The sequence below is a fragment of the Ranitomeya variabilis genome, chromosome 3, assembly GCF_051348905.1.
Source record: "Ranitomeya variabilis isolate aRanVar5 chromosome 3, aRanVar5.hap1, whole genome shotgun sequence".
In the NCBI taxonomy this organism is placed as follows: domain Eukaryota; kingdom Metazoa; phylum Chordata; class Amphibia; order Anura; family Dendrobatidae; genus Ranitomeya; species Ranitomeya variabilis.
The window spans coordinates 18,818,537-18,835,782 of NC_135234.1; the positions used below are offsets into that span (position 1 = coordinate 18,818,537).

Below are 17,246 nucleotides of genomic sequence, written 5' to 3' on the forward strand. Positions count from 1 at the left end.
GCCATTAATCTGCCGCTCTACATGCGCCCTGATGGCACAGATAGGACACCATGTTTCTTTATGCAGGATCTCATTTCCAACTTACGATCACTGAAGAAATAAATATTCACATATCCAGCCTATCGACTGGTAGTTCTCCTTGATTTACATGTAAAAAAACCCCACAAAGTGCATTTTCTCCCATAACATCTCAATATTTTGGAAAAAGTTTGGGTAAAACAAAGAAAGAAGTTGTATCCTGAATACAAAGACAAATAAAAGTAAATACAAAATGAAGACTTGCAGTCCACATGGATCTTCTACAATAAATAAGCCACGTTTCGGCATAGATCGTCGCATATAGTATCATTTATTTTCTGTTTTAGATACTAATTTGCCAAATTGTGGCACAAGAAGGCACTGCGATATGCTGCAAAGAAAAAAGAAAAGTGGCACAAATTAGGCAAACAAAAGTAAAGTGTTGTAAAGTTAGACACAAGGTTCAAGAAATGTATTTGTCATGATCCAGACCGGGTTTTGAGTCGTGTTTTCCCTTTTTCCGGTCTGTCATGTCATGTCAAGAGTGAACCTTTCTCAGCCTCTGTCTGGGTTAAGGCTGGGTATTTATCGCCGCTGCTTCCTGCAGGCGATGTCAGTTATAGTTTTTGCCTAGTGCTGCTGTAGCTGACTCTGATTGCTCTGATTTGTCCAGCTGTGTTTGCTGTCTGAACCTGTGTCTCTGTTTTCCCCTATTCCCGTCTTGACTCCGTGTTTCCCGCTAGTGTGCTGACTTCCTGGTTTTGACTTGGCTTGTATCCTGACCTGCTTCTGTCTTTTGGCTTACCAGATCCTGTCCGTTACTGACTCCCTGGCTTGTCTCTGACCGTGAGTTTGCTTTTTCCTTTGGCACTGCGATATAGTCTAGGATTTGACCTGGCTTGTTTTGACTATTCTGCTGCCACCTGTGGTAGCCTCACTGCTGCACTACAGGCCAGCTCTGTATAGGTGCAGTCCTGCTTCCACTCTACTGCCATCTTGTGGAGCCTGCACCTACCTGCATTGCAGCAGCATGACATTATTGTCCACTATCAACCACCATTATAAATTTGGTGCATGTTTCCCCAAAATTTGATTCCTCTTTTATCACAATACTTCAAAGTCCCCAAGTGCCCTTAAAAGACGTGTATGATACTGTGAGTTCTCCTACAACTGTATGTGACTCCTTTAAAGTTCTTTAACACAAACAAAATAGTCTTTATAATGTTAAAGTGGCCTTCACATTTGTGGCTATGACTAAACGGATGGTAGCTATGAACCACTGCTGTGGTGTCACACACTGTTTGTTCAATTTATTCAGTGTTTTATGGCTCTCTCCTATCTTAAAGCTGTGAGCAGTGATGTTATCTCACTATCCAGATTCCCTACAAAAATGACTGCTGCATTCCCTACCTGTGCTTTTATACAGGCTTTGCTAGTCCCTCCTGATCACCTGTGCCATGTGGTAGCGGCAAGGCATTATATGAAAGCCTGCACGGCCATACATGAGATAATACGACCATTCTCTGGCTGATGTAATCTTCTTCAATGTCTAAAAAGGCAATGACCAATTTTTTAGCAAGTTTGCGCACTTTACTTAAAATAAAACTTCCCACCCTCTATAACCCATTCATTTTCAAAAATTTAAAATAAAAAAACACCATATTCCTCAACTGTCCAACTTGTAATCCATATGTCCGACGATGCGCTCCAAATTGGCTACAACTGGATTTCATGGCTGAGCAGTGGCATGATGCAACTTCTCAGCCATGAATCCATGAGACACTGAGTTAAGCTGGAGAACTCAGCTGCATTGCCGAGTGGGGAATAAAGTGAGCGGAGTTCATAGTCGAGGAACTCAAGCAACTGTTATAATCTGGTGGCCCAGGAGTAGCATTGGACGTACTCTGGAGAAGGTGGTATCTATACTGACCGCAGACCCTGAACTTAACACTGCAACTAGAAGTAGCCGTGGGATGTACCTACTGATCCTAGACACCTCGACACAGCCGGAGGACTAATTAACCCTATAGATAGAAAAGGGAAAACTATCTCGCCTCAGAGAAAATTCCCAAAGGATAGGCAGCCCCCCACAAATATTGACTGTGAGAGGAGAGGAAAAAACATACACAGGCTGAAAACAGGATTTAGCAAAGGAGGCCAATCTAGCTAAATAGGAAAGATAGGACAGAGAACTATGTGGTCAGTATTAAAATACTAGGAAATATCCACCACAGAAAATACAAAAAACTCCACATCTAACTAAAGATATGGAGGGTATATCTGCCTCTCCAGAGATTCCAGCTTGACTGCATAAATCCTTACACAGATTCAGCTGGACAAGAAAAAACATGAAATGCACTGAACAATGAGGCCCACAACATGTGGGCTGCAAAACAAGCAGAACTTATCTTGGTGAAAAGACCAGGAAGCAGGAGAAACCATGAAGGGATGTGAATCCTCCAGAATACAATGGACAACTGGCACTGACTAAAGGGTGAGGCCAGACTAAATAGCCCAGTCCAGAGTGGACACACCTGATATCTGCTGTGAAGGACAGACAGCAGCGCAACCACTTATAACCACCGGAGGGAGCCCAAGAACAGAATTCACAACAGGCAACCTCACTGACATCAGTGCTGGCAGCTTGAGAACTTTCTCACCATTGTTGACAACAGAGAGGTCAAGGGAGTTCATCGACCATGAACTCCGCTCACCTAAATCAATTGAATGAGGTCCAGTTTTGGGTAATGTTTTGATACCCTAACCAAACTTTTTAAAAAAATGTTAGGCTGAACCCCCCAGACCTGAACATCAAGGAGTTTGCCCATCATTAGTCAATGCTCACAGAGTGAGAAATTTCTCACGTTGCTAGCAGTGACCTAAGTAAAGTTTTTTCCAATCACAGCGGCGCTGCCCGTGTGAGACCCGGCTGCTCAGAGATAGCGTTAATGACTTCACTACAGTTCAAAGTTTTCGGGTTTCGCAGGGTGCAGCTCGACACCCAGCTGTTTCTGCTGCTCCAATGAATAGACCTGTGCTCTTTGAACGGAGATCCATATAATGGATGTAGCAGACTTGGGGAACATTGTGGGACTTCATTATTATGGATTAGTATATGGATGAGTATAACTTAGAATTTTTATTTTTACATTAATAAATAGGCAAAAGAGGGGAGTTGTCAGGGAGTGTTTTATCAATTAAAGGACTTTTTTCTGTTTGTGTATTTATTATTTTTCACTATGGTTTTAGTAACGGGGTGTCTAATAGATGCCTCTCCATTACTAAACCCTGGGCTTGATGTTAGTGGACATAAAAAGCTGACATAAACCCCAAAACCATTACCCCACTTGCCTACGCACCAGGACAAGTGGGAAGAGCGAGGCTAAGAGACAGAATTGATGCATCTAATGGATAAGCCCTTTCTGGGGTTGCTGAGGGCTGATGTATTTAGTCTAGGAGAGGGCCAATATCCATGGCCTCTTCGCAGCCTTTTAATATCAGCCCACAACTGTCTGTTTATCCTTTGCTGGTTATTTAATATAGGAGGACCCCACGTCATTTTGTTGGTGGTCAACCCAATTTAATAACTAGTAAAGACTATGCAGACAGCTGTGAGCTGATATTAACCCCTTTCCGACATTGGGCGTAATAGTACGCCCATTTTGGAAACCCTCCCTTTGATGGGGTCTCCGCCGCTGAGCCCACATCTTTCCCGGCACATGTCAGCTGTTTTGTCAGCTGACATGTGCTTCTAACAGCCGTGGGTGGAATTGATATCAACCCGTGGCTGTTAACCTGTTAAATACCGCTGTCAATCTCTGACAGCGGCAATTAACTTGCGCTTAACGGAAGAGTGCTGGAAATCCCGCCCATCAGTGACCCAGTCACGTGATTGCGGGTCACCGATTGGTTGGCATGACAACCAGAGGTCTCCAGCAGTCCTCTATGGTTGTCATAGCCTGAGTGCTAAGAGCGCCACCTGATAGTCGGCACCCATAGCAAAGTGAATATTTCTGCTGCACACAGGCAATCTGATCATCGACTGTATGTAGCAGAGCCGATCGGACAACTGCAGCTTCTAGTCTCCCATGGAAACTTTTGAAGCATTCAAAAAGTTAAAAAAAAAAGTTTTTAAAAATAGTTTAAAAAAAATAAAAAAATATAAAAGTTCAAATCACTCCCCTTTTGCCCCATTCAAAATAAAACGATAAAAAAATTCAAATATACACATTTTGGTATCGCCACATTCAGAATCGCCCAATCTATCAATATAAAAAAAAGAATTAACCCGATCGCTAAACAGCGTAATTCAAATTGTCAGAATTATGTTTTTTTAGTCACCGCTAAATTGCAATAAAATGCAATAACGGGCAATCAAAAGATCGTATCTACACTAAAATGGTATCAATAAAAATGTCAGCTCATCCTGCAAAAAACAAGTCCTCACCCAGCCCCAGATCACGAAACAGGTGACACTATAGGTCTCGGGAAAACGGCACCTTTTTTTGACCAAAGTTTGGATTTTTCTTTCACCACTTAAAAAAAAAAAGAACCTAGACATGTTTGGTGTCTATCAACTTGTAATGACCTGGAGAATCATAATGGCAGGTCAGTTTTAGCATTTAGTGAACATGGTAAGAAAAAAAATAACAGTTTAATTGCACTATATTTGAAATTTTACCGCACTTGGAATTTTTTTTCCTGTTTTCCAGTACATGACATGAAATGTACAACTTGTCCTGCAAAAATGCAAGCCCTCACATGGCCATATTGACGGAAAAAGAAAAAGTTATGGCTCTGGGAATAAAGGAAGCAAAAAAACGAAAACACCTCCGGTCATGAAGGGTTTAACAGCCTGGGAACCTTTACAGCTGTCTGCTTTCCCTCAGCTGGTTAAATAATTTAAGTGGGACCCCATGCCTTTTTATTTATTTATTTATTCAATAAATACATGTACAGTAAGCTACATACGCACTGCACTAATTATCTAACTGTCACTGACAGGTACTGGCTGATGAGTACTCTCATCAGCGTACTCCTGCTCTTGCTGCTGCCAGCTTGACCAAGCATACGCTGATGACAGTAGTAGTCATCAGACGACGACTGACCACCGGTAACCTTTTCACCGCCTGTCACAACTGCTGGCTCACATGCTATCATCTGTGTGACAGCTTGGGAACCTCAGCACTGTGTCCGGCGATAATGTCAGTAAGGTTACCACCGAGCAGAGTCAATGTTTCCCACGTTGTCACACAGAGGACAGTGTGGAAACTACCAGATATTTGGGCCTCCCCATTCATTTGAATGGGGTCAGGGTTCGGGTTCAAGTTCGAGTACGTCCTGGTACCCAAACCAAACTTTTTATTAAAGTTCGGCAAAACCCAACAGATCCGAACATCCATGCTTGAAAAAGACGTTGCATTTGGCAAATAAAGAAACCTCTTTTGAATATTTCACCTGGATTGGATGCTGTCCTTCATTGCTTCTTTGGTCCGAACATCCATGAGTCCGTACATCCCTACTTCTGTCCAAAGTGAACAACCCTTTTCACATTGCAGATATTTTTCGTTGGTTTCCCTTTAACTCAGCGAACTTAGCTCAGAACTAAAAGCTAATTTCAAGTCAAACATTAAAACAAAAACAATCATTGCCGCATCTTATGTTCCAGATTTCTCTAGAGTTTGACACATTCATTAAACCCGGAAGATCGGCATTAAATACGTTTCTTTTAAGATTGCAGTGCTAGAGAACAGCGGGGGAGTTTTAGTTCAAAGCAGGAGTCCCATGGATGTTGCGGGGTCCTCTCTTAACGTCTGTTCCACAGCATTAGAATGTTACAGTTTATCTCATTGTTGCAGTCAGGAAGCTCATGTAATGTACAGTGTGTGCTGTGTATAAGTATGTGTGAGTCATATACAGTATATATATATATCTATATCTATATATATATATACACACACACACACACAATATAGGGATGAACTAATTGGTTTGATATAAATTAAATTCATGTTGAATCTGGCGAACTTTGTTTGACCTGGCAAATTCAAACAATTCGCAACTGAATTCCCAAATAAATGGAAACCGCAAAGAAATGTATGTCATCATCTTACATAAAGTAGAATATTGCATCTGCTGCAGAAGGAATATATGAACTTCCCCATAATGCAATGCACCTATCACATAAGACAGCACAGATAATCAGGAGGATGGATGAGCGGACTCATTCGGGTTCGGGTTTTGGTACCTGCCCCGAACTTTAATCCAAAGTTAGGTTTTGGTACGAGAATTGTACTCAAACTTGAACCAGAACCTGAACCCCATTGAAAACAATGGAAACCCAAATTTTGAATCTGGAAAAAAACTCTCTCTGTAACGAACTTTCGAGAGAAGTCCGTGTCCAGCGTTTAACACCAGACGCTAACTGTCAAGCACCAACCCCGAAATTTTATATTTTGGGTTTGCTCATTTCTAATTAGGAGGGCTATCAGAGCCTGTATAAAAGCCAAGACTGTGAATGGGGCAGCCATTTTAAGGTGAATCTGGATAGTGAGCTCAGAGACATGGCCAAGTTGAGGAGGCTGAGCCTGATCACCACTGAGCAAGACACAGAAGTACAAGGTGTTCAGTGCTCAGAGACACGGCCGAGGTGAGGAGGCTGAGCCCGACCACCACTGAGCAAGACACAGAAGTACAAGGTGTTCAGTGCTCAGAGACACGGCCAAGTTGAGGAGGCTGAGCCTGATCACCACTGAGCAAGACACAGAAGTACAAGGTGTTCAGTGCTCAGAGACACGGCCGAGGTGAGGAAGCTGAGCCCGACCACCACTGAGCAAGACACAGAAGTACAAGGTGTTCAGTGCTCAGAGACACGGCCGAGGTGAGGAGGCTGAGCCCGACCACCGCTGAGCAAGACACAGAAGTACAAGGTGTTCAGTGCTCAGAGACACGGCCGAGGTGAGGAGGCTGAGCCCGACCACCGCTGAGCAAGACACAGAAGTACAAGGTGTTCAGTGCTCAGAGACACGGCCGAGGTGAGGAAGCTGAGCTGGACACTGCTATGGGCTGGGATTCTTACAGAGGAGCTCGTTGGACCCTTTTGGGTTTAAGATTGACTCAAAATCACATCTCAACCCTGCTGCCAGAATTTAGAAGTCACTTTCTTGCAGTAGTAGAGCAGGAAAAGATGAATATATCACCAGAAAACCAGGATTGTTCTGCAGGACAAGGCTCCATCACAACTTGGAAGTCTCCACTGCTCGAGGACAGGAAAGACCATAAAGATGGAGAATAATGACTGGCCCCATCCTCCCCCGACCTAAACCCTAGTGAAAACTTGTGGACATTTTTACATAGAATATTTCCGGTTGACAGAGAACAGTTGCCTCTTTGATCAATGTCTGTGGCTGTGGTTGGTGCGACCCAAAAAGATGAAAAACCTGACTGATTCCATAGATGGAGCTTATGGCTGTTATTGTACCTCCCAGCTTTTGAAGAACAGAAAGAGGCACAAAGTATGGAATGCACAAATGTTGTCCACACCCTAATTCAAGCCCATTAACCATTTCTTACTCCCCTGACAGAAGGAGTTGTCAGAGGGGCGGTGACAGTGAGGGACATTCAGCAGATGCTTGAGACTGCAGGGCGTAGACACAAATCTGGGACTGTCCACTGTATCCAGGACAGTTGGGACCCAAAGATAAGGGGATGGATTCACGGGACTAGCGTCCAGATCAGTGCTACCTGGTGACTGGACAAGAGGCCACGAATCTCTAACCTTCCTGCATGTTTGATGCGGCTATTGATTAGCCAGAGCGATGCCATCTGTGCATCCTGCTCATCTCTAGTTGGGACCTGTGGATTTATTTTTTGTTCTTTTATTCACAGTCAGAGCTGCCAGGACTTTCTCATCTTTATGGAGCTTCACTATACGACAATTGGGCTTTTTGGTCTCTGTGGGTTTTTTTTAGGCCTTCCCCCCTTTTTTTGCATTTTGGGTGCAGATGTGAAGCTCCATATTTAATGTGTTTTTTATAGTGCAAAACTAAAAGTAACTATGGTATTAAGATATATTAAAATATTGCTGATGGTATTTTTATAGAAATGTCAATAATGTATTTTGCACAATGATGTTTGGTTTTTATTCTCACTGCAACAGCTGAAAAGAAACAAATGAGATGGAAAAATTTACGTTTTTTATTTAGCTCCCCAAAAATTCTGCATTCAGTGTATGTAGACATTCCACATACACAAAGGGCTACACTCATGTACATATTAATAACAAAGCTATTCTGTGCGGTTTTGTTATTAAACAATGTGGTGAGTATAGATAAACAGGGAATATGGAGACCCCACAAGAAGGGGGATGTGTCAATAAATAAAAATTGCAATGCAAAAATTGCAGTGATTTCTCCTCCTGTTGGCAAGTATTGCTTCGTATATGGCAGAGCACCCTCATAACTTTGCTCCACCTGGCATCAGGGGATATTTTGCTATCAGATACTCTCAGTACTAATGTGATCACATTTTAGCTGTCACAGGGGTGTCAGATGCTACATACAGTCGCTCTGCATCTGGCTGCAGAAGATCTCTGCATTTGGCATTGCAGACACCTTCTTAATACTTCTGACTTTTGGACCCAGCGTCCACCTCCCTCTGGCTCTAATTGACACACCTGTTCCTGGGTGTTTATAGACTCTCATTCTGCATCAGGGAGTCGCCGGTGATATTCACATTTTTCCCTTGTGAAGGCTTGGAGCTATAGCAGTCGGCTTACTTCCTCTCTGGTGCTGTTGGAGGACCTTTGGTGTTACCTCTCTGAATCTGCTCAAACTAAGTTGCTTCCCCTTTGTTTATCTCCCTCCTTCTCTTTACTGTACAGTGGGGACTGACCAGTGCTCATCCTCCCATTCCCTATTCAGGGCCTACCTCTAGGGATATTCAGGGCTTAGGTTCCTGCTCGGCGATTGGTGTGGAAGGAATATAGGGAGGCAGGGTGCTATTAGATCTGCCTAGGGGTCTTCACTGCCCCTTTCCCTAGCGTCTGAGTTTCCTACCCCTCTTCCTCTCGTGTTGCACTTAGTCTTCCCATGCTGTGCATGACATTAGCCTAGAGAAAAAGATTATAAAAATGGGTTTTCTCTTGTGTAAGCGGTACATAAAGGACATTATGATATTGTTGTAATACTTTATGTTGATGTGTTGGTTTCTATAGGAAATAATAACTCGAGTTATAACAAATCTGACAAAACAAAATGCTTTTCTTTAAAGCCGATATTTGGTTTGGCGGAATCATCTGCTCATTGTTTTCGAAGACGGTGATAATGGGACAGGCACTTACTGCCTAACGCGGATTGTACACAGTCAAGAATACAGGATCCAAAAAGCTTTTAAAAGTTTTGCTCCCATTAGAAGTTTAATACCTTTGATTTCTGTGTCGCCGACATGAGTAAAAATAACACCAGCTTAATGTAACAATAATCTTCTTCCTCCGTACTTAAAATGATCAGAAACCGGAATTATCCAGAATTATTTTTATATGACTTAATGAAGAGGAGGAAAGACTGAAACATTTCTCTAGAGAATTATTCCTAACACCCACACACATCTTCTCATTAGCTTTTTAAGTTAATGGAGTTTTTTAGGCTCCCCCCTCATTCTCAGGAGTCTATGCGTCTATATACGGTTAAAAAAAAAGACATGATACTTACCCATCCTTGTCTCACCACTGATCTCCTCCACTCACTATGTACAGGTCTTTGATCGTGTGGCACTTAGTAAGTCTCACTATATTATGTAGGGTGAAACACACATCACTGATGAAGGTCATAATACCAAACAAGGCTGAGTCAGATCGTTCCTCTTTGGCATCTTCCTTCTTCCGTGTCTGCCAGTGAACGGCGCTGTCTTCCCCATACAAAATTGGGTCAAACGAGCTCATTGATGTGCGTCAAAACGCATGTTTTAGAGATCTACATGCTAATTGATGTGCAACATGTCACATGGGTCCTAGTTGGACCACCCCCGAAGAGCAAAAGAGGAGCGATCATAGGATTGAGTGTCAAGGAGACGGCTAATGGGAGGGATAATAAGTGGTGAGCTTAATACTTTATTGTTTTTTTTTAGCCCTCAGAATCCAGCAAAATAGTAGGATGGGTTCAAATCAAATGCACCAAAAATTTTGATTCATTAGATTTTGAATTTTGGGGAGAAAATTGTAGCAAAGCCAATTCTTTTAGAATCACTTTGATCTTTTCTAACCAAAATGTCTTAAAGGGGTTGTCCACTACTAGTACAATCTCCCGTCCAGAGGTCACAGAATACTGACCTGACTGCTGGACTGGAGTCCTGCAAATCGATTCTCCCAATTCTAATGTCCACTAATAGGAAAACCCATTCTTGATCTAAATGTTTGTCCACATTAAAGTAAAAAAGCCTATACTCACCTCCCATGCCAGCAATTCGTACAAAGGCAGGACAGTGCCACAAGCATTGACTAGGTGCCAGGCTCACGTGTCACAACAGATGCACGAGAGCCCTGGGACCGCGAGTGCCGACACCGCTGGAACAGCACAGCACAACAGGTGAGTATAGGTTCTTTTACTTTATTGGCACCAAACATTTATATCAAAGAGGGCTTGCCCTAGTAGTAGACAACCCCTTTATCATTACAATTGGGAGAATTGATTTTCAGGACTCCAGTCCAGTAGTCAGGTCAGTATTTTGTGATCTCTAGATGGGAGCCCTACACATCTCCATTTACCGGATGTCATCACTGGCTTTTCTTTTGGCTGGCGGGGCTGGCGGAATGCCATTATTGCTGAATGACACACACATGACATAGTGACAGACCCTCTAATCAAAGAAAAGACGTGGATGATGACATGTGATTCTTCCATAGCTACTTAACACGTGTAGGGTTTCTAATCACTCGGTTTGCACAGGAAGTGGTTTTGGTAAAATGTCCAGGCTGGTTTATTAAATCTTCATAAACCGCTCAGTAAACCAAACCAAACAGTCTTTTCCATCACAAAGTGAAATCACAAAGTAAATAGTCCATACAGTATTGTGGGCTCACCCACTTGAATTAGTGTCCAGTTCTTGCGTTCTTAGCAAAGACAAACAATACTGGAGGTCTACACACCTCCATGCACAAACACTGAATGAGACAACAGGTCTCCTTTCAATCTGATGTACAACACCCCTCTCTGACTGGATGTAAAAACACGGCCCTATTAACTCTCTCAGCACAACACAGAGCCTGCTTTTCTGGGCTTACATCACTGAGGACCCAAGCCTTGATGATATGTAGCGCCCCCACCGCCGCAGGGCCGAGGGGTACCCGGTACCGGGCCTACGAGTCTCTGCTTCTGGGGGTTGTCACGGCGGCTAGGCCCCGGTCCGTGACCCTGCCGTGGGGCGCACAGTAAATAATAGGTGTGGATGTTGGTGGTGCAGTTGTGGGGTGCAGGTCGTGGTAAATAACGAGGACACCAGGTTGCAGTCTCTTTACCTCTTTACTGGAGATCTCTGAGTCCTCAGTCCAGAATATGGTTCACCAGGCTGCGCAAGTCCGGCCGGTCCAATGGCACCTTCAGAGTTCACTTCACAGGTGGAAATCGGTGCCTTCCTTCTTAGCGCTATGTGTTGTAGTCCTTCCCTGCTATGCTTACGGAAAGTACCCCACAACCGTTGTGTCTGTTTCTTAAGTTCCCTCACAACTCGATTAAGTGATGTTCTTCTAATCTTCCGTCCCTTCCTGATGTTACAGTTAGAACGGCACCCGTTTGTCGGATAGGCCTGGAGTTCTTCCGGGACCCTAGAGACGCCCCTCTCCCGCAATTGCCTCCCAAGACTTCATAGGTGATATGTGTTAGACAGCCCGCCTTAAACTGACTGTCCTGCCGCTGTTTAGAGTATTGCTTGAAGCTGGATATTGTAATACTCCCTCGGCGTTCCGGCCACCGGTAGTGCGCCTCAGTAGGATGTTGCTCCGGTCTTACAGCACGACCCCTACTGGTATTCTCCTATTGCTTGATCTCGTTTCTCACTCAGCACAATCTATCTCGCTTCTAGTCCTTTCTTGGGTCCCGCCGCTTCCCGGAGCTGGCGCGGACCCGTTACGTTCTTTTCAATGCCAAGTGTTATGGTTCTCAATGGCAAGAGAACATAGCCCAGCAAACATACAAACTAGCTCTTGGAAGGATGGAAACTAAACTGACCATGAACTAAACCTGCCGCACAACTAACAGTAGCCGGGTAGCGTAGCCTGCGTTTTATCCCTAGACGCCCAGCGCCGGCCGGAGGACTAACTAATCCTGGCAGAGGAAAATATAGTCCTGGCTCACCTCTAGAGAAATTTCCCCGAAAGGCAGACAGAGGCCCCCACAAATATTGGCGGTGATTTTAGATGAAATGACAAACGTAGTATGAAAATAGGTTTAGCAAAATTGAGGTCCGCTTACTAGATAGCAGGAAGACAGAAAGGGCACTTTCATGGTCAGCTGAAAACCCTATCAAAATACCATCCTGAAATTACTTTAAGACTCTAGTATTAACTCATAACATCAGAGTGGCAATTTCAGATCACAAGAGCTTTCCAGACACAGAAACGAAACTACAGCTGTGAACTGGAACAAAATGCAAAACAAACAAGGACTAAGTCCAACTTCTGATTACAATGTTGACCGGCATGGAAGTGACAGAGGAGCAAGGCTAAATAGCGACTCCCACATCCTGATGGAAACAGGTGAACAGAGAGGATGATGCACACCAGTTCAATTCCACCAGTGGCCACCGGGGGAGCCCAAAATCCAATTTCACAACAGTACCCCCCCCTCAAGGAGGGGGCACCGAACCCTCACCAGAACCACCAGGGCGATCAGGATGAGCCCTATGAAAGGCACGGACCAAATCGGAGGCATGAACATCAGAGGCAGTCACCCAAGAATTATCCTCCTGACCGTATCCCTTCCATTTGACCAGATACTGGAGTTTCCGTCTGGAAACACGGGAGTCCAAGATTTTTTCCACAACGTACTCCAACTCGCCCTCAACCAACACCGGAGCAGGAGGCTCAACGGAAGGCACAACCGGTACCTCATACCTGCGCAATAATGACCGATGAAAAACATTATGAATAGAAAAAGATGCAGGGAGGTCCAAACGGAAGGACACAGGGTTAAGAATCTCCAATATCTTGTACGGGCCGATGAACCGAGGCTTAAACTTGGGAGAAGAAACCCTCATAGGGACAAAACGAGAAGACAACCACACCAAGTCCCCAACACAAAGCCGAGGACCAACCCGACGCCGGCGGTTGGCAAAAAGCTGAGTCTTCTCCTGGGACAACTTCAAATTGTCCACTACCTGCCCCCAAATCTGATGCAACCTCTCCACCACAGCATCCACTCCAGGACAATCCGAAGATTCCACCTGACCAGAAGAAAATCGAGGATGAAACCCCGAATTACAGAAAAAGGGAGACACCAAGGTGGCAGAACTGGCCCGATTATTGAGGGCAAACTCCGCTAAAGGCAAAAAAGCAACCCAATCATCCTGATCTGCAGACACAAAACACCTCAAATATGTCTCCAAGGTCTGATTCGTCCGCTCGGTCTGGCCATTAGTCTGAGGATGGAAAGCAGACGAGAAAGACAAATCTATGCCCATCCTAGCACAGAATGCTCGCCAAAATCTAGACACGAATTGGGTACCTCTGTCAGAAACGATATTCTCCGGAATACCATGCAAACGGACCACATTTTGAAAAAACAGAGGAACCAACTCGGAAGAAGAAGGCAACTTAGGCAGGGGAACCAAATGGACCATCTTAGAGAAACGATCACACACCACCCAGATGACAGACATCTTCTGAGAAACAGGAAGATCCGAAATAAAATCCATCGAGATGTGCGTCCAGGGCCTCTTCGGGATAGGCAAGGGCAACAACAATCCACTAGCCCGAGAACAACAAGGCTTGGCCCGAGCACAAACGTCACAAGACTGCACGAAGCCTCGCACATCTCGAGACAGGGAAGGCCACCAGAAGGACCTTGCCACCAAATCCCTGGTACCAAAGATTCCAGGATGACCTGCCAACGCAGAAGAATGAACCTCAGAAATGACTTTACTGGTCCAATCATCAGGAACAAACAGTCTACCAGGTGGGCAACTATCAGGTCTATCCGCCTGAAACTCCTGCAAGGCCCGCCGCAGGTCTGGAGAAACGGCAGACAATATCACTCCATCCTTAAGGATACCTGTAGGTTCAGAATTACCAGGGGAGTCAGGCTCAAAACTCCTAGAAAGGGCATCCGCCTTAACATTCTTAGAACCCGGCAGGTAGGACACCACAAAATTAAACCGAGAGAAAAACAACGACCAGCGCGCCTGTCTAGGATTCAGGCGTCTGGCGGACTCAAGATAAATTAGATTTTTGTGGTCAGTCAATACCACCACCTGATGTCTAGCCCCCTCAAGCCAATGACGCCACTCCTCAAAAGCCCACTTCATGGCCAAAAGCTCCCGATTCCCAACATCATAATTCCGCTCGGCGGGCGAAAATTTACGCGAGAAAAAAGCACAAGGTCTCATCACGGAGCAATCGGAACTTCTCTGCGACAAAACCGCCCCAGCTCCGATTTCAGAAGCGTCGACCTCAACCTGAAAAGGAAGAGCAACATCAGGCTGACGCAACACAGGGGCGGAAGAAAAGCGACGCTTAAGCTCCCGAAAGGCCTCCACAGCAGCAGGGGACCAATCAGCAACATCAGCACCCTTCTTAGTCAAATCAGTCAATGGTTTAACAACATCAGAAAAACCAGCAATAAATCGACGATAAAAGTTAGCAAAGCCCAAAAATTTCTGAAGACTCTTAAGAGAAGAGGGTTGCGTCCAATCACAAATAGCCTGAACCTTGACAGGATCCATCTCGATGGAAGAGGGGGAAAAAATATATCCCAAAAAGGAAATCTTTTGAACCCCAAAAACGCACTTAGAACCCTTCACACACAAGGAATTAGACCGCAAAACCTGAAAAACCCTCCTGACCTGCTGGACATGAGAGTCCCAGTCATCCGAAAAAATCAAAATATCATCCAGATACACAATCATAAATTTATCCAAATAATCACGGAAAATGTCATGCATAAAGGACTGAAAGACTGAAGGGGCATTTGAAAGACCAAAAGGCATCACCAAATACTCAAAGTGGCCCTCGGGCGTATTAAATGCGGTTTTCCACTCATCCCCCTGCTTAATTCGCACCAAATTATACGCCCCACGAAGATCTATCTTAGAGAACCACTTGGCCCCCTTTATGCGAGCAAACAAATCAGTCAGCAGTGGCAACGGATATTGATATTTAACCGTGATTTTATTCAAAAGCCGATAATCAATGCACGGCCTCAAAGAGCCATCTTTCTTAGCCACAAAGAAAAAACCGGCTCCTAAGGGAGATGACGAAGGACGAATATGTCCCTTTTCCAAGGACTCCTTTGTATATTCTCGCATAGCAGCATGTTCAGGCACAGACAGATTAAATAAACGACCCTTAGGGTATTTACTACCCGGAATCAAATCTATGGCACAATCGCACTCCCGGTGCGGAGGTAATGAACCAAGCTTAGGTTCTTCAAAAACGTCACGATATTCAGTCAAGAATTCAGGAATCTCAGAGGAAATAGATGATAAAATGGAAACCACAGGTACGTCCCCATGCGTCCCCTTACATCCCCAGCTTAACACAGACATAGCTTTCCAGTCAAGGACTGGGTTATGAGATTGCAGCCATGGCAATCCAAGCACCAACACATCATGTAGGTTATACAGCACAAGAAAGCGAATAATCTCCTGGTGATCCGGATTAATCCGCATAGTTACTTGTGTCCAGTATTGTGGTTTATTGCTAGCCAATGGGGTGGAGTCAATCCCCTTCAGGGGTATAGGAGTTTCAAGAGGCTCCAAATCATACCCACAGCGTTTGGCAAAGGACCAATCCATAAGACTCAAAGCGGCGCCAGAGTCGACATAGGCATCCGCGGTAATAGATGATAAAGAACAAATCAGGGTCACAGATAGAATAAACTTAGACTGTAAAGTGCCAATTGAAACAGACTTATCAAGCTTCTTAGTACGCTTAGAGCATGCTGATATAACATGAGTTGAATCACCGCAATAGAAGCACAACCCATTTTTTCGTCTAAAATTCTGCCGTTCACTTCTGGACAGAATTCTATCACATTGCATATTCTCTGGCGTCTTCTCAGTAGACACCGCCAAATGGTGCACAGGTTTGCGCTCCCGCAGACGCCTATCAATCTGGATAGCCATTGTCATGGACTCATTCAGACCCGCAGGCACAGGGAACCCCACCATAACATCCTTAATGGCATCAGAGAGACCCTCTCTGAAATTCGCCGCCAGGGCGCACTCATTCCACTGAGTAAGCACAGCCCATTTACGGAATTTCTGGCAGTATATTTCAGCTTCGTCTTGCCCCTGAGATAGGGACATCAAGGCCTTTTCCGCCTGAAGTTCTATCTGAGGTTCCTCATAAAGCAACCCCAAGGCCAGAAAAAACGCATCCACATTGAGCAACGCAGGATCCCCTGGAGCCAATGCAAAAGCCCAATCCTGAGGGTCGCCCCGGAGCAAAGAAATCACAATCCTGACCTGCTGAGCAGGATCTCCAGCAGAGCGAGATTTCAGGGACAAAAACAACTTGCAATTATTTTTGAAATTTTGAAAGCAAGATCTATTCCCCGAGAAAAATTCAGGCAAAGGAATTCTAGGTTCAGATATAGGAACATGAACAACAAAATCTTGTAAGTTTTGAACTTTCGTGGTGAGATTATTCAAACCTGCAGCTAAACTCTGAATATCCATTTTAAACAGGTGAACACAGAGCCATTCCAGGATTAGAAGGAGAGAGAGAGAGAAAGGCTGCAATATAGGCAGACTTGCAAGAGATTCAATTACAAGCACACTCAGAACTGAGAAAAAAAAAAAAAAAAAAATCTTCAGCAGACTTCTCTTTTCTCTCCTTTCTCTGTCAATTAATTTAACCCTTTCGGGCCGGTCAAACTGTTATGGTTCTCAATGGCAAGAGAACATAGCCCAGCAAACATACGAACTAGCTCTTGGAAGGATGGAAACTAAACTGACCATGAACTAAACCTGCCGCACAACTAACAGTAGCCGGGTAGCGTAGCCTGCGTTTTATCCCT

The 17,246-nt window shown here is 44.5% G+C and overlaps 1 long non-coding RNA gene across 1 annotated transcript; it reads right to left on the reverse strand.

Annotated features, from left to right (window-relative positions):
* Positions 1-296: 296 nt before the first annotated feature.
* On the reverse strand, positions 297-5,835 carry LOC143817891 (uncharacterized). Its single transcript, XR_013224196.1, has 3 exons — positions 5,476-5,835; positions 1,429-1,567; positions 297-409 (listed from the first exon to the last, which is right to left on the reverse strand). It is a non-coding gene; the product is annotated as an uncharacterized LOC143817891 (long non-coding RNA).
* Between the last annotated feature and the right edge of the window lie 11,411 nt (positions 5,836-17,246).